This window comes from Pristiophorus japonicus, chromosome 19 (genome assembly GCF_044704955.1).
Source record: "Pristiophorus japonicus isolate sPriJap1 chromosome 19, sPriJap1.hap1, whole genome shotgun sequence".
In the NCBI taxonomy this organism is placed as follows: Eukaryota; Metazoa; Chordata; class Chondrichthyes; family Pristiophoridae; genus Pristiophorus; species Pristiophorus japonicus.
The window spans coordinates 69,666,717-69,690,093 of NC_091995.1; the positions used below are offsets into that span (position 1 = coordinate 69,666,717).

General features: G+C 54.1%; 2 non-coding genes and 6 pseudogenes across 2 annotated transcripts; all 8 read right to left on the reverse strand.

Moving 5' to 3' along the window:
* Positions 1-2,977: 2,977 nt before the first annotated feature.
* On the reverse strand, positions 2,978-3,117 carry LOC139230720 (U2 spliceosomal RNA; annotated as a pseudogene).
* A 537-nt stretch (positions 3,118-3,654) lies between these two features.
* Positions 3,655-3,860, reverse strand: LOC139230772 (U2 spliceosomal RNA; annotated as a pseudogene).
* A 5,548-nt stretch (positions 3,861-9,408) lies between these two features.
* LOC139230721 (U2 spliceosomal RNA) lies at positions 9,409-9,548 on the reverse strand (annotated as a pseudogene).
* A 558-nt stretch (positions 9,549-10,106) lies between these two features.
* LOC139230773 (U2 spliceosomal RNA) lies at positions 10,107-10,291 on the reverse strand. The gene has a single exon (XR_011587991.1). It is a non-coding gene; the product is annotated as a U2 spliceosomal RNA (small nuclear RNA).
* A 113-nt stretch (positions 10,292-10,404) lies between these two features.
* LOC139230704 (U2 spliceosomal RNA) lies at positions 10,405-10,635 on the reverse strand (annotated as a pseudogene).
* Positions 10,636-11,217: 582 nt separating this feature from the next.
* LOC139230764 (U2 spliceosomal RNA) lies at positions 11,218-11,417 on the reverse strand. Its single transcript, XR_011587989.1, has one exon. It is a non-coding gene; the product is annotated as a U2 spliceosomal RNA (small nuclear RNA).
* Positions 11,418-16,971: 5,554 nt separating this feature from the next.
* LOC139230726 (U2 spliceosomal RNA) lies at positions 16,972-17,111 on the reverse strand (annotated as a pseudogene).
* Positions 17,112-17,671: 560 nt separating this feature from the next.
* Positions 17,672-17,874, reverse strand: LOC139230766 (U2 spliceosomal RNA; annotated as a pseudogene).
* Between the last annotated feature and the right edge of the window lie 5,503 nt (positions 17,875-23,377).

The window sequence follows — 23,377 nt, forward strand, 5'->3', positions numbered from 1 at the left end:
AGCCTGGCATAGAAAGATTCGCTGATCCTCTGCATGTCAGGCTGCGAAGACGTCACAGAACCGTCTTCTTCCTTTAGGCTAGTGATCACAGAGCTCCCCCTGTGTACCTTTTGGAAGAAGAAACGCGAACACGTCTCATCCTGCTCGACGGAGCGGACTCTGGATCGGAAGATGATCTTGGAGGACTCCGAGGCAAAGAGCGAGCCTTGCTGGCCCTTCACCTCTTCGAGTTCCTCCGCGACATCGACCCCCATCGACTGCAGCAGGAGCAGGTTTTGCATATTTGTCTGGAGTCGGGATAATTCCCTCTGTCTCCCTCTCGCCTCCTGAACACCTTTGAGGATGAAGAACCTCTTGATGTTCGTCTTGATTGTTTCCCACCAGTGCATCGGGGAATCGCAGAGGGGTTTTACGGTTCTCCAACCTTTGTAATCCCTCTTGAGTTCCTCAATGTTTTCCCGAGTCAACAGTTTCACGTTCAGCTTCCATATCCCTCTGCCAACTTTCTGGTTGTCCTGCATGTGGCAGTCAGCCAGTAGGAGGCAGTGGTCAGAGAAGAACACCGGCGTGACGTCGGTGGATCTGACCTTGAGCGTGTGGGACACAAACAGGAAGTCAATTCTGGAACGGACGGACCCGTCTGGTCTCGACCAGGTGTATCTGCGCGGTGCTCCGTCTGCAGGGTTGCTGAAGACGTCGCACAGCTTGGCATCTTTTACCGCATCCATCAGGAGTTTGGACGTGGCGTCCAGTTTGCTGTCGGCTCTGCTGGATCGTCCAGCCGCATCGATGATGCAGTTGAAGTCACCACCCAGAATGACCGGTCTGGACGTTGCCAGTAACAGTGGGAGCTGCTGGAAGAGGGCCAGCCTCTCGTTCTTCACCGCTGGAGCATAAACATTAATTAACCTGAGAGGGGAGTTTTTGTACATTACATCTGCTACGAGGAGGCGGCCGCCCACCAACTCCTTAACTTCGGTGATGGTGAAGTGGCCTCCCCGCAGCAGAATGCCTAAGCCGGAAGCTCGGCTGTCGTTGCCCCCTGACCAAATGGATGGTCCATGGGTCCACCATCGTGACCACTGCCGGTAACTGCTGAAGTGCGGCAGGCCGCACTCCTGCAAGAACAGCAGGTCCGCTTTGACCTTGGCGAGGTACCCCAAGGTGGAAACACATCGCGTAGTCGATTTCACGCTACGCACGTTAATACTAGCAATTTTTAAATCCATTTTTACGCTATGTTTTACATTTACATACATTGCAGTTCAGATACATCTTCAATTTCAGGTGAACCGTTTTCAGTTCCCCTATATTCCACAATGGCGATTTCCAGCATGTCTAAGTTATTACTGTTTACATCAAATTCCACATTTACTGCACCTGGGGTGGCGTGGTCATCATCGTCCTCTGCTGTGGGGATGTTTTGACCAGGGGACTGCTGCAGTTCTGCGATTAAGTCCTCAATGTTCTCTGCAGTGTCCTCGCCTGGTGTTGGTGGTTCCCCCTTTTCGTCAGTCGCGGCGGTGTCGAGCTGTTGTGCGTCGACCGCTGCGTCGCTCCCGGTGTTCCGGAGGTGGGGTGTGCTGGGCACTTCGCTGCTCCCGTTGTCCCGGGGCTGGTCTGCGTTGGTTGCTCCTTCGCTCCCGGTTTCCCGGAGCTCGTGTGCGCTGGGACCTTTGTTGCTCTCTGGTTCCTGGGGCAGGGCTGTGTTGGTCGCTTTCCTGCTCCTGTTTTTCCGTGGGATGGCGCATTGCCTCTTCTTCAGGCGGTGGCACTTTTCCTCATCAGACAAGCTGCCGTCGCTGGTTTCTGCCGAGCTTGGTGGTCGCCTCTTGGCCTTGCGCCTTTTCCCGACTATCTGCCATTCCGCTTCCTCGTCTGATGTCATCTCGTCTCTGGGTTCGGTGCTCTGGGGGCGAGGTTCGCTGCTGGCTGCTGGTGGCTCGCAGCTCGTGGTAGCAGTCTTCTCTTCCTCGCCGTCTTGTCCCGAGTTCATGGTCGGGGGGAGGGTGTGGCTCTCCTCTGGAGCGTTGTGTTCGTCAGCTTCCTCCTCCTCTGGTGCAAAGTTCTTTGCTGCCTGCGCATAGCTGCGATTGCGTTTGGGGCAGTTTTTGTAAAGGTGCCCCGCCAGACCACAGAGGTTGCAGCACTTGGTCTCCTTGCAGTCTTTTGCCTGGTGGCCCTCGTTCTTGCAGTTTCGGCAGATGACCGTCTTGCAGCTTGCCGCCACATGGCCTGCCTTCCCGCAGGTGCGGCACACGTTGGGTTGGCCAGCGTACACCATGTAGCCCCGGCTTCCTCCGATGGAAAAGCAGGAGGGTGGGTGCAGGATGGTTCCGCTGGCGTCCACCCTCAAGGTGGCCTGGATCTGGCGCTTGCTGGTCCATATTCCGTACCCGTCTCTCACGTCTTTCACGTCACTGCTGCTTCCTGCCACATCGACAAACCTGTTGAGGAAAGTCAGCACATCGATGACGGGGATGTGGGGGTCGAACATTTGCACTGTGATAGTGCGTCTTCGCTGCGACGGGAGGGTGAACAGCGGCTCCCAAGTTATCACTGAGCGCACCGGTTCACTCGCCTCCTTCAAACCCTTCAGGAACTTCAGGCAGAGGGTGACGGTTCTGAAGGTCACATCGAAGTAACCTCTCTTCGGGTGGTCCTGCAAGGCAAAGATGTCGGCGAGTTTCATGCCACATGTTCCCAGCAGGAGTTTCTTCACGAAAAGGTCCCGGTTGATCATTGTCTGTCCTTCCACTTTCTTTACCGTCACTCGGATGGTGTTTTGGACTCCCTGGTTCGCCGCTCGGTTGGCCGCCATCCGGGTTGCAGGTTCCTCCTTTCGCTGTGAGTTTTGGCCGAAGCCTTCATTCTCTCGTTGCCCCAGTCCGGGGCACGGGCGGACCTCCGTGTCCGCCCCCTGACAGGCCCAAGGGCCCGTCGAATCGTTAGTCGACATGCAGATTTTGTCTCCTCTCTCCAATTGGCGCCTGGCTCAAGCCAAAGGCCAGAGCCAGCAAAACTGGAAAAACGAGTTTCTGCAGTCAGTCGATTTGCATATGAATGCCCAATCAACAGGTACTCCACTTGATCTTAGCCAAAAGGCCGAGAAGCGATAGCCTGTAAAACTGCGGCAAATGAACAATTCCTCTTCGGCGCCCGTCTCCCCCGTAGGTCTGGCCGTGGCTGACCGAGTGTAGTTGCAAAGGGCCAACGGAAGGCTTCGAGCGAGAAAGCAGTTGAAGCCAGGACTGCACCTTCGCAGAAATCCAACAGGCGGCATCGTCGACGTCGAGGGCCCAGCCGCAGAGCGGGAAACGTAGCAAAGCCCCACCCTGAAAAATAGCACGTGCCAATGCAGAAATCATCATCATCATCATCATCAAAAACAACAACAACAACAACAACAACAACAACAACAACAACAACAACAACAACAACAACAACAACAACAACAACAACAACAACAACAACAACAACAACAACGACGACGTCGACGTCGACGTCGAGGGCCCAGCCGCAGAGCGGGAAACCTAGCAAAGCCCCGCCCTGGAAAAATAGCACGTGCCAACGCCGGAATCGTCATCATACAACAACTACAAATACAACATCATCATCTATTTTTGTCTTTTAAGACTTCCCGCCCCAAAGAGGGGAAGCTGCACCGTTCCTGGAAACACTGCAATACCAGGTCGATGCGTGGAGTGGACGGAGCAAGCCCCTGTTCCATCTCCCTGTTCCAAAAATCAATTTAATATTTGGTCCCCAGATAGGGGACGTATCAGATATTAAACTGATAAGAACAGATTTTTTTTTTTTTTTTTTTTTATTTCAAAATATACTTTATTCATAAAAAGAATCTGTACAGTACATTCGATGGCATTTCATTACATTTCGCTGCGGTCAGCAATCCCATACAATACATCTGGGTGCCGACGGCAGTTTCGTTCGTTACATTTCTCGTTTTTCTGTTCAACTGCAATTCAGTACAATAAACAGGGTACATTGTGGTACATTTACACAAATTACATTTCATGTGTTACATTACAGAGCCCGGAATGGGTGATGGTACATTTACATTTTTTCTTTTCAAACTTGCATTTCATAACACACCTTACATTGTACATGGCACTACATTGATGTTTACAGGTTTGGTGCTCTATGTACACAAAGTGTAAATTTCAAATACAAATACAGCCCGAGGGAGTTTGCTGCTGATTTCTGCCCCCGGGTTTTCCGTGGCGGAAGGGTTTTAGACTGTGGCCCTACCCCACCGTGCCTTTGCGGCGACTGCACCAATTTTCAGTGCGTCCCTCAGCACGTATTCCTGGATCTTGGATTGCGCCAGTCTGCAACATGCGGACGTGGTCATCTCCTTGTTCTGGAAGACCAGCAAGTTTCGGGAAGACCAAAGGGCGTCTTTGACCGAGTTGATGGCCCTCCAGCAGCAGGTGATGTCTGTCTCGGTGTGTGTCCCTGGGAACAGCCCGTAGAGCACAGAGTCCTGTGTTACGGAGCTGCTTGGGATGAACCTCGACAGCAACCACTGCATCTCTTTCCAGACCTGCGTCGCAAAGGCGCAATCCTGAAGGAGATGGGTGACAGTCTCGTCCGCCCCGCAGCCGGCCCGGGGGCACCGGGCCGTGCTGCTGAGGCGTCGGCTGTGCATGAACACTCTGACGGGTAGGGCCCCCCTCACCGCCAACCAAGCTACGTCTTGGTGCTTGTGTGTAAGCTTTGGCGATGAGACGTTCTGCCAAACGAGTTCGACAGTCCGCTCAGGGAACCACCCGACAGGGTCCACCGTCTCCTTCTTTCGTAGGGTGTCCAGGACCTTACGTGCTGACCACTGTTTGATGGCCTTGTGGTCAAAGGGGTTTCTTTTGAAGAACTTTTCCACGAAGGACAGGTGGACAGGCATGGTCCAACTGGTGGGGGCGTTTCGCGGCAGCGTGGCCAGACCCATCCTTCTCAACAATGGGGACAGGTAGAACCTCAGCACGTAGTGACACTTGGTGTTTGCGTACTGGGGGGCTGTGCATAGCTTGATGCAGCCGCACACAAAGGTGGCCATCAGGATGAGGGCCACGTTCGGAACGTCCTTTCCTCCACTGTCCAGAGATTTGTACATCGTGTCTCTGCGGACACGGTCCATTTTGGATCTCCAGACAAAGTGGAAGACGGCTCGGGTGACTGCCGCGGCGCTGCATCGTGAGATGGGCCAGACCTGCGCCACGTACAACAACACCGAGAGCACCTCGCTCCTGATGACCAGGTTCTTGCCTGTGATGGAAAGGGAGCGCTGCTCCCAAAATGACAGTTTCTGTCTGACCTTGGCAATGCGCTCGTCCCAGTTTTTGGCGCACGCCCCGTCCGCTCCGAACCATATTCCCAGCACCTTCAGGAAATCTGGCTTGACGGTGAAGGGAATGGAGGCTCGGTCGGTCCAGTGACCAAAGAGCATGGCCTCGCTTTTGCTGCGGTTGACCTTTGCTCCCGAGGCCAGTTCAAACTGGTCGCAGATTGCGAGCAATCTGCGGACCGACTGCGTGTCCGAGCAAAAGACGGCGACGTCGTCCATGTACAGCGAGGTTTTGACCTGGGCGCCTCCGCTGCCTGGGATCGTCACCCCTCTGATGCCCGCGTCCTTCCTGATGGACTCGGCAAAGGGCTCGATACAACACACAAACAAGACAGACGACAGAGGACAGCCTTGCCTGACTCCAGATCTGATTGGAAAGCTTTGAGTTTCCCACCCGTTGATTAGAACTGCACTACTGATGTCTGTGTAGAGCAGTTTGACCCAATTTCGGATGCCCTCCCCGAACCCCATTTTGGAGAGCACGTCCATCAGGTACGTGTGCGATATCCTGTCAAAGGCTTTCTCCTGGTCTAAGCTGATTAGACAGGTGTTCACCCTCCTGTCCCGCACGTAGGCGATCGTATCTCTGAGTAGCGCGAGGCTATCAGAGATCTTCCTGCCGGGGACAGCGCAGGTCTGGTCCGGGTGAATCACCAGCTCAAGAGCAGACTTGACCCTGTTGGCGATGACCTTTGACAGGATCTTGTAGTCCACATTGAGCAGCGAAATGGGCCGCCAGTTTTTGATTTCCTCCCTCTCCCCCTTCTGCTTGTAGATGAGGGTGATGATGCCTTTCCTCATCGATTCTGACATGCTGCCGGCCAGAAGCATACCTCCGTACACTTCCAGCAGGTCCGGGCCTATCCAGTCCCACAGAGCCGAGTACAACTCGACCGGTAAGCCATCGCTTCCGGGAGTTTTATTCGTCTCGAAGGACCGGACGGCCTTTGTCAGCTCGTCCAGAGTTAGCGGGTGGTCCAGACTCTCTCGCTTGCCGTCGTCTAAGACATCCGAAATAGACGACAGGAAAGACTGGGAGGCCGCGCGGTCTGTGGGTTTGACTTCGTACAGCCTGGCATAGAAAGATTCGCTGATCCTCTGCATGTCAGGCTGCGAAGACGTCACAGAACCGTCTTCTTCCTTTAGGCTAGTGATCACAGAGCTCCCCCTGTGTACCTTTTGGAAGAAGAAACGCGAACACGTCTCATCCTGCTCGACGGAGCGGACTCTGGATCGGAAGATGATCTTGGAGGACTCCGAGGCAAAGAGCGAGCCTTGCTGGCCCTTCACCTCTTCGAGTTCCTCCGCGACATCGACCCCCATCGACTGCAGCAGGAGCAGGTTTTGCATATTTGTCTGGAGTCGGGATAATTCCCTCTGTCTCCCTCTCGCCTCCTGAACACCTTTGAGGATGAAGAACCTCTTGATGTTCGTCTTGATTGTTTCCCACCAGTGCATCGGGGAATCGCAGAGGGGTTTTACGGTTCTCCAACCTTTGTAATCCCTCTTGAGTTCCTCAATGTTTTCCCGAGTCAACAGTTTCACGTTCAGCTTCCATATCCCTCTGCCAACTTTCTGGTTGTCCTGCATGTGGCAGTCAGCCAGTAGGAGGCAGTGGTCAGAGAAGAACACCGGCGTGACGTCGGTGGATCTGACCTTGAGCGTGTGGGACACAAACAGGAAGTCAATTCTGGAACGGACGGACCCGTCTGGTCTCGACCAGGTGTATCTGCGCGGTGCTCCGTCTGCAGGGTTGCTGAAGACGTCGCACAGCTTGGCATCTTTTACCGCATCCATCAGGAGTTTGGACGTGGCGTCCAGTTTGCTGTCGGCTCTGCTGGATCGTCCAGCCGCATCGATGATGCAGTTGAAGTCACCACCCAGAATGACCGGTCTGGACGTTGCCAGTAACAGTGGGAGCTGCTGGAAGAGGGCCAGCCTCTCGTTCTTCACCGCTGGAGCATAAACATTAATTAACCTGAGAGGGGAGTTTTTGTACATTACATCTGCTACGAGGAGGCGGCCGCCCACCAACTCCTTAACTTCGGTGATGGTGAAGTGGCCTCCCCGCAGCAGAATGCCTAAGCCGGAAGCTCGGCTGTCGTTGCCCCCTGACCAAATGGATGGTCCATGGGTCCACCATCGTGACCACTGCCGGTAACTGCTGAAGTGCGGCAGGCCGCACTCCTGCAAGAACAGCAGGTCCGCTTTGACCTTGGCGAGGTACCCCAAGGTGGAAACACATCGCGTAGTCGATTTCACGCTACGCACGTTAATACTAGCAATTTTTAAATCCATTTTTACGCTATGTTTTACATTTACATACATTGCAGTTCAGATACATCTTCAATTTCAGGTGAACCGTTTTCAGTTCCCCTATATTCCACAATGGCGATTTCCAGCATGTCTAAGTTATTACTGTTTACATCAAATTCCACATTTACTGCACCTGGGGTGGCGTGGTCATCATCGTCCTCTGCTGTGGGGATGTTTTGACCAGGGGACTGCTGCAGTTCTGCGATTAAGTCCTCAATGTTCTCTGCAGTGTCCTCGCCTGGTGTTGGTGGTTCCCCCTTTTCGTCAGTCGCGGCGGTGTCGAGCTGTTGTGCGTCGACCGCTGCGTCGCTCCCGGTGTTCCGGAGGTGGGGTGTGCTGGGCACTTCGCTGCTCCCGTTGTCCCGGGGCTGGTCTGCGTTGGTTGCTCCTTCGCTCCCGGTTTCCCGGAGCTCGTGTGCGCTGGGACCTTTGTTGCTCTCTGGTTCCTGGGGCAGGGCTGTGTTGGTCGCTTTCCTGCTCCTGTTTTTCCGTGGGATGGCGCATTGCCTCTTCTTCAGGCGGTGGCACTTTTCCTCATCAGACAAGCTGCCGTCGCTGGTTTCTGCCGAGCTTGGTGGTCGCCTCTTGGCCTTGCGCCTTTTCCCGACTATCTGCCATTCCGCTTCCTCGTCTGATGTCATCTCGTCTCTGGGTTCGGTGCTCTGGGGGCGAGGTTCGCTGCTGGCTGTTGGTGGCTCGCAGCTCGTGGTAGCAGTCTTCTCTTCCTCGCCGTCTTGTCCCGAGTTCATGGTCGGGGGGAGGGTGTGGCTCTCCTCTGGAGCGTTGTGTTCGTCAGCTTCCTCCTCCTCTGGTGCAAAGTTCTTTGCTGCCTGCGCATAGCTGCGATTGCGTTTGGGGCAGTTTTTGTAAAGGTGCCCCGCCAGACCACAGAGGTTGCAGCACTTGGTCTCCTTGCAGTCTTTTGCCTGGTGGCCCTCGTTCTTGCAGTTTCGGCAGATGACCGTCTTGCAGCTTGCCGCCACATGGCCTGCCTTCCCGCAGGTGCGGCACACGTTGGGTTGGCCAGCGTACACCATGTAGCCCCGGCTTCCTCCGATGGAAAAGCAGGAGGGTGGGTGCAGGATGGTTCCGCTGGCGTCCACCCTCAAGGTGGCCTGGATCTGGCGCTTGCTGGTCCATATTCCGTACCCGTCTCTCACGTCTTTCACGTCACTGCTGCTTCCTGCCACATCGACAAACCTGTTGAGGAAAGTCAGCACATCGATGACGGGGATGTGGGGGTCGAACATTTGCACTGTGATAGTGCGTCTTCGCTGCGACGGGAGGGTGAACAGCGGCTCCCAAGTTATCACTGAGCGCACCGGTTCACTCGCCTCCTTCAAACCCTTCAGGAACTTCAGGCAGAGGGTGACGGTTCTGAAGGTCACATCGAAGTAACCTCTTTTCGGGTGGTCCTGCAAGGCAAAGATGTCGGCGAGTTTCATGCCACATGTTCCCAGCAGGAGTTTCTTCACGAAAAGGTCCCGGTTGATCATTGTCTGTCCTTCCACTTTCTTTACCGTCACTCGGATGGTGTTTTGGACTCCCTGGTTCGCCGCTCGGTTGGCCGCCATCCGGGTTGCAGGTTCCTCCTTTCGCTGTGAGTTTTGGCCGAAGCCTTCATTCTCTCGTTGCCCCAGTCCGGGGCACGGGCGGACCTCCGTGTCCGCCCCCTGACAGGCCCAAGGGCCCGTCGAATCGTTAGTCGACATGCAGATTTTGTCTCCTCTCTCCAATTGGCGCCTGGCTCAAGCCAAAGGCCAGAGCCAGCAAAACTGGAAAAACGAGTTTCTGCAGTCAGTCGATTTGCATATGAATGCCCAATCAACAGGTACTCCACTTGATCTTAGCCAAAAGGCCGAGAAGCGATAGCCTGTAAAACTGCGGCAAATGAACAATTCCTCTTCGGCGCCCGTCTCCCCCGTAGGTCTGGCCGTGGCTGACCGAGTGTAGTTGCAAAGGGCCAACGGAAGGCTTCGAGCGAGAAAGCAGTTGAAGCCAGGACTGCACCTTCGCAGAAATCCAACAGGCGGCATCGTCGACGTCGAGGGCCCAGCCGCAGAGCGGGAAACGTAGCAAAGCCCCACCCTGAAAAATAGCACGTGCCAATGCAGAAATCATCATCATCATCATCATCAAAAACAACAACAACAACAACAACAACAACAACAACAACAACAACAACAACAACAACAACAACAACAACAACAACAACAACAACAACAACAACAACAACAACAACAACAACAACAACAACAACAACGACGTCGACGTCGACGTCGAGGGCCCAGCCGCAGAGCGGGAAACCTAGCAAAGCCCCGCCCTGGAAAAATAGCACGTGCCAACGCCGGAATCGTCATCATACAACAACTACAAATACAACATCATCATCTATTTTTGTCTTTTAAGACTTCCCGCCCCAAAGAGGGGAAGCTGCACCGTTCCTGGAAACACTGCAATACCAGGTCGATGCGTGGAGTGGACGGAGCAAGCCCCTGTTCCATCTCCCTGTTCCAAAAATCAATTTAATATTTGGTCCCCAGATAGGGGACGTATCAGATATTAAACTGATAAGAACAGATTTTTTTTTTTTTTATTTTTTTTAAAAATTTTTAAATTCATGTCCAATCGTTATCCAATCGTTACAATTCTTTGTCAAACGCCAGAGGTCACCCTGCACCAGTCAAGGATCACTCTGCGCCAATGCTCTTAGCCAAAAGGCCTAGAGCCACTGCACCGTTCCTGGAAGTACTGCAATACCAGGTTCGTGCCATGGAGGTGGATGGGTCAGGTCCCCCACACACCTCCGTGGAGGTGGATGGGTCACCAATCCCACCCACCTCCTGTTTTACAAAAATGTAAGCATATACCTTCCTGACCAGGGAGAAACCACCCGGACGTCATGGTGGCTGGTCAGGTTAGTTATGCAGATCTTAGCCAAAAGGCCGAGAAGCGATAGCCTGTAAAACTGCGGCAAATGAACAATTCCTCTTCGGCGCCCGTCTCCCCCGTAGGTCTGGCCGTGGCTGACCGAGTGTAGTTGCAAAGGGCCAACGGAAGGCTTCGAGCGAGAAAGCAGTTGAAGCCAGGACTGCACCTTCGCAGAAATCCAACAGGCGGCATCGTCGACGTCGAGGGCCCAGCCGCAGAGCGGGAAACGTAGCAAAGCCCCACCCTGAAAAATAGCACGTGCCAATGCAGAAATCATCATCATCATCATCATCAAAAACAACAACAACAACAACAACAACAACAACAACAACAACAACAACAACAACAACAACAACAACAACAACAACAACAACAACAACAACAACAACAACAACAACAACAACAACAACAACAACAACAACAACAACAACAACAACAACAACGACGTCGACGTCGACGTCGAGGGCCCAGCCGCAGAGCGGGAAACCTAGCAAAGCCCCGCCCTGGAAAAATAGCACGTGCCAACGCCGGAATCGTCATCATACAACAACTACAAATACAACATCATCATCTATTTTTGTCTTTTAAGACTTCCCGCCCCAAAGAGGGGAAGCTGCACCGTTCCTGGAAACACTGCAATACCAGGTCGATGCGTGGAGTGGACGGAGCAAGCCCCTGTTCCATCTCCCTGTTCCAAAAATCAATTTAATATTTGGTCCCCAGATAGGGGACGTATCAGATATTAAACTGATAAGAACAGATTTTTTTTTTTTTTATTTCAAAATATACTTTATTCATAAAAAAGAATCTGTACAGTACATTCGATGGCATTTCATTACATTTCGCTGCGGTCAGCAATCCCATACAATACATCTGGGTGCCGACGGCAGTTTCGTTCGTTACATTTCTCGTTTTTCTGTTCAACTGCGATTCAGTACAATAAACAGGGTACATTGTGGTACATTTACACAAATTACATTTCATGTGTTACATTACAGAGCCCGGAATGGGTGATGGTACATTTACATTTTTTTTTTTTCTTTTCAAACTTGCATTTCATAACACACCTTACATTGTACATGGCACTACATTGATGTTTACAGATTTGGTGCTCTATGTACACAAAGTGTAAATTTCAAATACAAATACAGCCCGAGGGAGTTTGGTGCTGATTTCTGCCCCCGGGTTTTCCGTGGCGGAAGGGTTTTAGACTGTGGCCCTACCCCACCGTGCCTTTGCGGCGACTGCACCAATTTTCAGTGCGTCCCTCAGCACGTATTCCTGGATCTTGGATTGCGCCAGTCTGCAACATGCGGACGTGGTCATCTCCTTGTTCTGGAAGACCAGCAAGTTTCGGCAAGACCAAAGGGCGTCTTTGACCGAGTTGATGGCCCTCCAGCAGCAGGTGATGTCTGTCTCGGTGTGTGTCCCTGGGAACAGCCCGTAGAGCACAGAGTCCTGTGTTACGGAGCTGCTTGGGATGAACCTCGACAGCAACCACTGCATCTCTTTCCAGACCTGCGTCGCAAAGGCGCAATCCTGAAGGAGGTGGGTGACAGTCTCGTCCGCCCCGCAGCCGGCCCGGGGGCACCGTGCCGTGCTGCTGAGGCGTCGGCTGTGCATGAACACTCTGACGGGTAGGGCCCCCCTCACCGCCAACCAAGCTACGTCTTGGTGCTTGTGTGTAAGCTTTGGCGATGAGACGTTCTGCCAAACAAGTTCGACAGTCCGCTCAGGGAACCACCCGACAGGGTCCACCGTCTCCTTCTTTCGTAGGGTGTCCAGGACCTTACGTGCTGACCACTGTTTGATGGCCTTGTGGTCAAAGGGGTTTCTTTTGAAGAACTTTTCCACAAAGGACAGGTGGACAGGCATGGTCCAACTGGTGGGGGCGTTTCGCGGCAGCGTGGCCAGACCCATCCTTCTCAACAAAGGGGACAGGTAGAACCTCAGCACGTAGTGACACTTGGTGTTTGCGTACTGGGGGGCTGTGCATAGCTTGATGCAGCCGCACACAAAGGTGGCCATCAGGATGAGGGCCACGTTCGGAACGTCCTTTCCTCCACTGTCCAGAGATTTGTACATCGTGTCTCTGCGGACACGGTCCATTTTGGATCTCCAGACAAAGTGGAAGACGGCTCGGGTGACTGCCGCGGCGCTGCATCGTGAGATGGGCCAGACCTGCGCCACGTACAACAACACCGAGAGCACCTCGCTCCTGATGACCAGGTTCTTGCCTGTGATGGAAAGGGAGCGCTGCTCCCAAAATGACAGTTTCTGTCTGACCTTGGCAATGCGCTCGTCCCAGTTTTTGGCGCACGCCCCGTCCGCTCCGAACCATATTCCCAGCACCTTCAGGAAATCTGGCTTGACGGTGAAGGGAATGGAGGCTCGGTCGGTCCAGTGACCAAAGAGCATGGCCTCGCTTTTGGTGCGGTTGACCTTTGCTCCCGAGGCCAGTTCAAACTGGTCGCAGATTGCGAGCAATCTGCGGACCGACTGCGTGTCCGAGCAAAAAACGGCGACGTCGTCCATGTACAGCGAGGTTTTGACCTGGGCGCCTCCGCTGCCTGGGATCGTCACCCCTCTGATGCCCGCGTCCTTCCTGATGGACTCGGCAAAGGGCTCGATACAACACACAAACAAGACAGACGACAGAGGACAGCCTTGCCTGACTCCAGATCTGATTGGAAAGCTTTGAGTTTCCCACCCGTTGATTAGAACTGCACTACTGATGTCTGTGTAGAGCAGTTTGACCCAATTTCGGATGCCCTCCCCGAACCCCATTTTGGAGAGCACGTCCATCAGGTACGTGTGCGATATCCTGTCAAAGGCTTTCTCCTGGTCTAAGCTGATTAGACAGGTGTTCACCCTCCTGTCCCGCACGTAGGCGATCGTATCTCTGAGTAGCGCGAGGCTGTCAGAGATCTTCCTGCCGGGGACAGCGCAGGTCTGGTCCGGGTGAATCACCAGCTCAAGAGCAGACTTGACCCTGTTGGCGATGACCTTTGACAGGATCTTGTAGTCCACATTGAGCAGCGAAATGGGCCGCCAGTTTTTGATTTCCTCCCTCTCCCCCTTCTGCTTGTAGATGAGGGTGATGATGCCTTTCCTCATCGATTCTGACATGCTGCCGGCCAGAAGCATACCTCCGTACACTTCCAGCAGGTCCGGGCCTATCCAGTCCCACAGAGCCGAGTACAACTCGACCGGTAAGCCATCGCTTCCGGGAGTTTTATTCGTCTCGAAGGACCGGACGGCCTTTGTCAGCTCGTCCAGAGTTAGCGGGTGGTCCAGACTCTCTCGCTTGCCGTCGTCTAAGACATCCGAAATAGACGACAGGAAAGACTGGGAGGCCGCGCGGTCTGTGGGTTTGACTTCGTACAGCCTGGCATAGAAAGATTCGCTGATCCTCTGCATGTCAGGCTGCGAAGACGTCACAGAACCGTCTTCTTCCTTTAGGCTAGTGATCACAGAGCTCCCCCTGTGTACCTTTTGGAAGAAGAAACGCGAACACGTCTCATCCTGCTCGACGGAGCGGACTCTGGATCGGAAGATGATCTTGGAGGACTCCGAGGCAAAGAGCGAGCCTTGCTGGCCCTTCACCTCTTCGAGTTCCTCCGCGACATCGACCCCCATCGACTGCAGCAGGAGCAGGTTTTGCATATTTGTCTGGAGTCGGGATAATTCCCTCTGTCTCCCTCTCGCCTCCTGAACACCTTTGAGGATGAAGAACCTCTTGATGTTCGTCTTGATTGTTTCCCACCAGTGCATCGGGGAATCGCAGAGGGGTTTTACGGTTCTCCAACCTTTGTAATCCCTCTTGAGTTCCTCAATGTTTTCCCGAGTCAACAGTTTCACGTTCAGCTTCCATATCCCTCTGCCAACTTTCTGGTTGTCCTGCATGTGGCAGTCAGCCAGTAGGAGGCAGTGGTCAGAGAAGAACACCGGCGTGACGTCGGTGGATCTGACCTTGAGCGTGTGGGACACAAACAGGAAGTCAATTCTGGAACGGACGGACCCGTCTGGTCTCGACCAGGTGTATCTGCGCAGTGCTCCGTCTGCAGGGTTGCTGAAGACGTCGCACAGCTTGGCATCTTTTACCGCATCCATCAGGAGTTTGGACGTGGCGTCCAGTTTGCTGTCGGCTCTGCTGGATCGTCCAGCCGCATCGATGATGCAGTTGAAGTCACCACCCAGAATGACCGGTCTGGACGTTGCCAGTAACAGTGGGAGCTGCTGGAAGAGGGCCAGCCTCTCGTTCTTCACCGCTGGAGCATAAACATTAATTAACCTGAGAGGGGAGTTTTTGTACATTACATCTGCTACGAGGAGGCGGCCGCCCACCAACTCCTTAACTTCGGTGATGGTGAAGTGGCCTCCCCGCAGCAGAATGCCTAAGCCGGAAGCTCGGCTGTCGTTGCCCCCTGACCAAATGGATGGTCCATGGGTCCACCATCGTGACCACTGCCGGTAACTGCTGAAGTGCGGCAGGCCGCACTCCTGCAAGAACAGCAGGTCCGCTTTGACCTTGGCGAGGTACCCCAAGGTGGAAACACATCGCGTAGTCGATTTCACGCTACGCACGTTAATACTAGCAATTTTTAAATCCATTTTTACGCTATGTTTTACATTTACATACATTGCAGTTCAGATACATCTTCAATTTCAGGTGAACCGTTTTCAGTTCCCCTATATTCCACAATGGCGATTTCCAGCATGTCTAAGTTATTACTGTTTACATCAAATTCCACATTTACTGCACCTGGGGTGGCGTGGTCATCATCGTCCTCTGCTGTGGGGATGTTTTGACCAGGGGACTGCTGCAGTTCTGCGATTAAGTCCTCAATGTTCTCTGCAGTGTCCTCGCCTGGTGTTGGTGGTTCCCCCTTTTCGTCGGTCGCGGCGGTGTCGAGCTGTTGTGCGTCGACCGCTGCGTCGCTCCCGGTGTTCCGGAGGTGGGGTGTGCTGGGCACTTCGCTGCTCCCGTTGTCCCGGGGCTGGTCTGCGTTGGTTGCTCCTTCGCTCCCGGTTTCCCGGAGCTCGTGTGCGCTGGGACCTTTGTTGCTCTCTGGTTCCTGGGGCAGGGCTGTGTTGGTCGCTTTCCTGCTCCTGTTTTTCCGTGGGATGGCGCATTGCCTCTTCTTCAGGCGGTGGCACTTTTCCTCATCAGACAAGCTGCCGTCGCTGGTTTCTGCCGAGCTTGGTGGTCGCCTCTTGGCCTTGCGCCTTTTCCCGACTATCTGCCATTCCGCTTCCTCGTCTGATGTCATCTCGTCTCTGGGTTCGGTGCTCTGGGGGCGAGGTTCGCTGCTGGCTGCTGGTGGCTCGCAGCTCGTGGTAGCAGTCTTCTCTTCCTCGCCGTCTTGTCCCGAGTTCATGGTCGGGGGGAGGGTGTGGCTCTCCTCTGGAGCGTTGTGTTCGTCAGCTTCCTCCTCCTCTGGTGCAAAGTTCTTTGCTGCCTGCGCATAGCTGCGATTGCGTTTGGGGCAGTTTTTGTAAAGGTGCCCCGCCAGACCACAGAGGTTGCAGCACTTGGTCTCCTTGCAGTCTTTTGCCTGGTGGCCCTCGTTCTTGCAGTTTCGGCAGATGACCGTCTTGCAGCTTGCCGCCACATGGCCTGCCTTCCCGCAGGTGCGGCACACGTTGGGTTGGCCAGCGTACACCATGTAGCCCCGGCTTCCTCCGATGGAAAAGCAGGAGGGTGGGTGCAGGATGGTTCCGCTGGCGTCCACCCTCAAGGTGGCCTGGATCTGGCGCTTGCTGGTCCATATTCCGTACCCGTCTCTCACGTCTTTCACGTCACTGCTGCTTCCTGCCACATCGACAAACCTGTTGAGGAAAGTCAGCACATCGATGACGGGGATGTGGGGGTCGAACATTTGCACTGTGATAGTGCGTCTTCGCTGCGACGGGAGGGTGAACAGCGGCTCCCAAGTTATCACTGAGCGCACCGGTTCACTCGCCTCCTTCAAACCCTTCAGGAACTTCAGGCAGAGGGTGACGGTTCTGAAGGTCACATCGAAGTAACCTCTCTTCGGGTGGTCCTGCAAGGCAAAGATGTCGGCGAGTTTCATGCCACATGTTCCCAGCAGGAGTTTCTTCACGAAAAGGTCCCGGTTGATCATTGTCTGTCCTTCCACTTTCTTTACCGTCACTCGGATGGTGTTTTGGACTCCCTGGTTCGCCGCTCGGTTGGCCGCCATCCGGGTTGCAGGTTCCTCCTTTCGCTGTGAGTTTTGGCCGAAGCCTTCATTCTCTCGTTGCCCCAGTCCGGGGCACGGGCGGACCTCCGTGTCCGCCCCCTGACAGGCCCAAGGGCCCGTCGAATCGTTAGTCAACATGCAGATTTTGTCTCCTCTCTCCAATTGGCGCCTGGCTCAAGCCAAAGGCCAGAGCCAGCAAAACTGGAAAAACGAGTTTCTGCAGTCAGTCGATTTGCATATGAATGCCCAATCAACAGGTACTCCACTTGATCTTAGCCAAAAGGCCGAGAAGCGATAGCCTGTAAAACTGCGGCAAATGAACAATTCCTCTTCGGCGCCCGTCTCCCCCGTAGGTCTGGCCGTGGCTGACCGAGTGTAGTTGCAAAGGGCCAACGGAAGGCTTCGAGCGAGAAAGCAGTTGAAGCCAGGACTGCACCTTCGCAGAAATCCAACAGGCGGCATCGTCGACGTCGAGGGCCCAGCCGCAGAGCGGGAAACGTAGCAAAGCCCCACCCTGAAAAATAGCACGTGCCAATGCAGAAATCATCATCATCATCATCATCAAAAACAACAACAACAACAACAACAACAACAAAACAACAACAACAACAACAACAACAACAACAACAACAACAACAACAACAACAACAACAACAACAACAACAACAACAACAACAACAACAACAACAACGACGTCGACGTCGACGTCGAGGGCCCAGCCGCAGAGCGGGAAACCTAGCAAAGCCCCGCCCTGGAAAAATAGCACGTGCCAACGCCGGAATCGTCATCATACAACAACTACAAATACAACATCATCATCTATTTTTGTCTTTTAAGACTTCCCGCCCCAAAGAGGGGAAGCTGCACCGTTCCTGGAAACACTGCAATACCAGGTCGATGCGTGGAGTGGACGGAGCAAGCCCCTGTTCCATCTCCCTGTTCCAAAAATCAATTTAATATTTGGTCCCCAGATAGGGGACGTATCAGATATTAAACTGATAAGAACAGATTTTTTTTTTTTTTTTTATTTCAAAATATACTTTATTCATAAAAAAGAATCTGTACAGTACATTCGATGGCATTTCATTACATTTCGCTGCGGTCAGCAATCCCATACAATACATCTGGGTGCCGACGGCAGTTTCGTTCGTTACATTTCTCGTTTTTCTGTTCAACTGCGATTCAGTACAATAAACAGGGTGCATTGTGGTACATTTACACAAATTACATTTCATGTGTTACATTACAGAGCCCGGAATGGGTGATGGTACATTTACATTTTTTCCTTTCAAACTTGCATTTCATAACACACCTTACATTGTACATGGCACTACATTGATGTTTACAGGTTTGGTGCTCTATGTACACAAAGTGTAAATTTCAAATACAAATACAGCCCGAGGGAGTTTGGTGCTGATTTCTGCCCCCGGGTTTTCCGTGGCGGAAGGGTTTTAGACTGTGGCCCTACCCCACCGTGCCTTTGCGGCGACTGCACCAATTTTCAGTGCGTCCCTCAGCACGTATTCCTGGATCTTGGATTGCGCCAGTCTGCAACATGCGGACGTGGTCATCTCCTTGTTCTGGAAGACCAGCAAGTTTCGGCAAGACCAAAGGGCGTCTTTGACCGAGTTGATGGCCCTCCAGCAGCAGGTGATGTCTGTCTCGGTGTGTGTCCCTGGGAACAGCCCGTAGAGCACAGAGTCCTGTGTTACGGAGCTGCTTGGGATGAACCTCGACAGCAACCACTGCATCTCTTTCCAGACCTGCGTCGCAAAGGCGCAATCCTGAAGGAGGTGGGTGACAGTCTCGTCCGCCCCGCAGCCGGCCCGGGGGCACCGTGCCGTGCTGCTGAGGCGTCGGCTGTGCATGAACACTCTGACGGGTAGGGCCCCCCTCACCGCCAACCAAGCTACGTCTTGGTGCTTGTGTGTAAGCTTTGGCGATGAGACGTTCTGCCAAACAAGTTCGACAGTCCGCTCAGGGAACCACCCGACAGGGTCCACCGTCTCCTTCTTTCGTAGGGTGTCCAGGACCTTACGTGCTGACCACTGTTTGATGGCCTTGTGGTCAAAGGGGTTTCTTTTGAAGAACTTTTCCACAAAGGACAGGTGGACAGGCATGGTCCAACTGGTGGGGGCGTTTCGCGGCAGCGTGGCCAGACCCATCCTTCTCAACAAAGGGGACAGGTAGAACCTCAGCACGTAGTGACACTTGGTGTTTGCGTACTGGGGGGCTGTGCATAGCTTGATGCAGCCGCACACAAAGGTGGCCATCAGGATGAGGGCCACGTTCGGAACGTCCTTTCCTCCACTGTCCAGAGATTTGTACATCGTGTCTCTGCGGACACGGTCCATTTTGGATCTCCAGACAAAGTGGAAGACGGCTCGGGTGACTGCCGCGGCGCTGCATCGTGAGATGGGCCAGACCTGCGCCACGTACAACAACACCGAGAGCACCTCGCTCCTGATGACCAGGTTCTTGCCTGTGATGGAAAGGGAGCGCTGCTCCCAAAATGACAGTTTCTGTCTGACCTTGGCAATGCGCTCGTCCCAGTTTTTGGCGCACGCCCCGTCCGCTCCGAACCATATTCCCAGCACCTTCAGGAAATCTGGCTTGACGGTGAAGGGAATGGAGGCTCGGTCGGTCCAGTGACCAAAGAGCATGGCCTCGCTTTTGGTGCGGTTGACCTTTGCTCCCGAGGCCAGTTCAAACTGGTCGCAGATTGCGAGCAATCTGCGGACCGACTGCGTGTCCGAGCAAAAGACGGCGACGTCGTCCATGTACAGCGAGGTTTTGACCTGGGCGCCTCCGCTGCCTGGGATCGTCACCCCTCTGATGCCCGCGTCCTTCCTGATGGACTCGGCAAAGGGCTCGATACAACACACAAACAAGACAGACGACAGAGGACAGCCTTGCCTGACTCCAGATCTGATTGGAAAGCTTTGAGTTTCCCACCCGTTGATTAGAACTGCACTACTGATGTCTGTGTAGAGCAGTTTGACCCAATTTCGGATGCCCTCCCCGAACCCCATTTTGGAGAGCACGTCCATCAGGTACGTGTGCGATATCCTGTCAAAGGCTTTCTCCTGGTCTAAGCTGATTAGACAGGTGTTCACCCTCCTGTCCCGCACGTAGGCGATCGTATCTCTGAGTAGCGCGAGGCTATCAGAGATCTTCCTGCCGGGGACAGCGCAGGTCTGGTCCGGGTGAATCACCAGCTCAAGAGCAGACTTGACCCTGTTGGCGATGACCTTTGACAGGATCTTGTAGTCCACATTGAGCAGCGAAATGGGCCGCCAGTTTTTGATTTCCTCCCTCTCCCCCTTCTGCTTGTAGATGAGGGTGATGATGCCTTTCCTCATCGATTCTGACATGCTGCCGGCCAGAAGCATACCTCCGTACACTTCCAGCAGGTCCGGGCCTATCCAGTCCCACAGAGCCGAGTACAACTCGACCGGTAAGCCATCGCTTCCGGGAGTTTTATTCGTCTCGAAGGACCGGACGGCCTTTGTCAGCTCGTCCAGAGTTAGCGGGTGGTCCAGACTCTCTCGCTTGCCGTCGTCTAAGACATCCGAAATAGACGACAGGAAAGACTGGGAGGCCGCGCGGTCTGTGGGTTTGACTTCGTACAGCCTGGCATAGAAAGATTCGCTGATCCTCTGCATGTCAGGCTGCGAAGACGTCACAGAACCGTCTTCTTCCTTTAGGCTAGTGATCACAGAGCTCCCCCTGTGTACCTTTTGGAAGAAGAAACGCGAACACGTCTCATCCTGCTCGACGGAGCGGACTCTGGATCGGAAGATGATCTTGGAGGACTCCGAGGCAAAGAGCGAGCCTTGCTGGCCCTTCACCTCTTCGAGTTCCTCCGCGACATCGACCCCCATCGACTGCAGCAGGAGCAGGTTTTGCATATTTGTCTGGAGTCGGGATAATTCCCTCTGTCTCCCTCTCGCCTCCTGAACACCTTTGAGGATGAAGAACCTCTTGATGTTCGTCTTGATTGTTTCCCACCAGTGCATCGGGGAATCGCAGAGGGGTTTTACGGTTCTCCAACCTTTGTAATCCCTCTTGAGTTCCTCAATGTTTTCCCGAGTCAACAGTTTCACGTTCAGCTTCCATATCCCTCTGCCAACTTTCTGGTTGTCCTGCATGTGGCAGTCAGCCAGTAGGAGGCAGTGGTCAGAGAAGAACACCGGCGTGACGTCGGTGGATCTGACCTTGAGCGTGTGGGACACAAACAGGAAGTCAATTCTGGAACGGACGGACCCGTCTGGTCTCGACCAGGTGTATCTGCGCGGTGCTCCGTCTGCAGGGTTGCTGAAGACGTCGCACAGCTTGGCATCTTTTACCGCATCCATCAGGAGTTTGGACGTGGCGTCCAGTTTGCTGTCGGCTCTGCTGGATCGTCCAGCCGCATCGATGATGCAGTTGAAGTCACCACCCAGAATGACCGGTCTGGACGTTGCCAGTAACAGTGGGAGCTGCTGGAAGAGGGCCAGCCTCTCGTTCTTCACCGCTGGAGCATAAACATTAATTAACCTGAGAGGGGAGTTTTTGTACATTACATCTGCTACGAGGAGGCGGCCGCCCACCAACTCCTTAACTTCGGTGATGGTGAAGTGGCCTCCCCGCAGCAGAATGCCTAAGCCGGAAGCTCGGCTGTCGTTGCCCCCTGACCAAATGGATGGTCCATGGGTCCACCATCGTGACCACTGCCGGTAACTGCTGAAGTGCGGCAGGCCGCACTCCTGCAAGAACAGCAGGTCCGCTTTGACCTTGGCGAGGTACCCCAAGGTGGAAACACATCGCGTGGTCGATTTCACGCTACGCACGTTAATACTAGCAATTTTTAAATCCATTTTTACGCTATGTTTTACATTTACATACATTGCAGTTCAGATACATCTTCAATTTCAGGTGAACCGTTTTCAGTTCCCCTATATTCCACAATGGCGATTTCCAGCATGTCTAAGTTATTACTGTTTACATCAAATTCCACATTTACTGCACCTGGGGTGGCGTGGTCATCATCGTCCTCTGCTGTGGGGATGTTTTGACCAGGGGACTGCTGCAGTTCTGCGATTAAGTCCTCAATGTTCTCTGCAGTGTCCTCGCCTGGTGTTGGTGGTTCCCCCTTTTCGTCAGTCGCGGCGGTGTCGAGCTGTTGTGCGTCGACCGCTGCGTCGCTCCCGGTGTTCCGGAGGTGGGGTGTGCTGGGCACTTCGCTGCTCCCGTTGTCCCGGGGCTGGTCTGCGTTGGTTGCTCCTTCGCTCCCGGTTTCCCGGAGCTCGTGTGCGCTGGGACCTTTGTTGCTCTCTGGTTCCTGGGGCAGGGCTGTGTTGGTCGCTTTCCTGCTCCTGTTTTTCCGTGGGATGGCGCATTGCCTCTTCTTCAGGCGGTGGCACTTTTCCTCATCAGACAAGCTGCCGTCGCTGGTTTCTGCCGAGCTTGGTGGTCGCCTCTTGGCCTTGCGCCTTTTCCCGACTATCTGCCATTCCGCTTCCTCGTCTGATGTCATCTCGTCTCTGGGTTCGGTGCTCTGGGGGCGAGGTTCGCTGCTGGCTGCTGGTGGCTCGCAGCTCGTGGTAGCAGTCTTCTCTTCCTCGCCGTCTTGTCCCGAGTTCATGGTCGGGGGGAGGGTGTGGCTCTCCTCTGGAGCGTTGTGTTCGTCAGCTTCCTCCTCCTCTGGTGCAAAGTTCTTTGCTGCCTGCGCATAGCTGCGATTGCGTTTGGGGCAGTTTTTGTAAAGGTGCCCCGCCAGACCACAGAGGTTGCAGCACTTGGTCTCCTTGCAGTCTTTTGCCTGGTGGCCCTCGTTCTTGCAGTTTCGGCAGATGACCGTCTTGCAGCTTGCCGCCACATGGCCTGCCTTCCCGCAGGTGCGGCACACGTTGGGTTGGCCAGCGTACACCATGTAGCCCCGGCTTCCTCCGATGGAAAAGCAGGAGGGTGGGTGCAGGATGGTTCCGCTGGCGTCCACCCTCAAGGTGGCCTGGATCTGGCGCTTGCTGGTCCATATTCCGTACCCGTCTCTCACGTCTTTCACGTCACTGCTGCTTCCTGCCACATCGACAAACCTGTTGAGGAAAGTCAGCACATCGATGACGGGGATGTGGGGGTCGAACATTTGCACTGTGATAGTGCGTCTTCGCTGCGACGGGAGGGTGAACAGCGGCTCCCAAGTTATCACTGAGCGCACCGGTTCACTCGCCTCCTTCAAACCCTTCAGGAACTTCAGGCAGAGGGTGACGGTTCTGAAGGTCACATCGAAGTAACCTCTCTTCGGGTGGTCCTGCAAGGCAAAGATGTCGGCGAGTTTCATGCCACATGTTCCCAGCAGGAGTTTCTTCACGAAAAGTTCCCGGTTGATCATTGTCTGTCCTTCCACTTTCTTTACCGTCACTCGGATGGTGTTTTGGACTCCCTGGTTCGCCGCTCGGTTGGCCGCCATCCGGGTTGCAGGTTCCTCCTTTCGCTGTGAGTTTTGGCCGAAGCCTTCATTCTCTCGTTGCCCCAGTCCGGGGCACGGGCGGACCTCCGTGTCCGCCCCCTGACAGGCCCA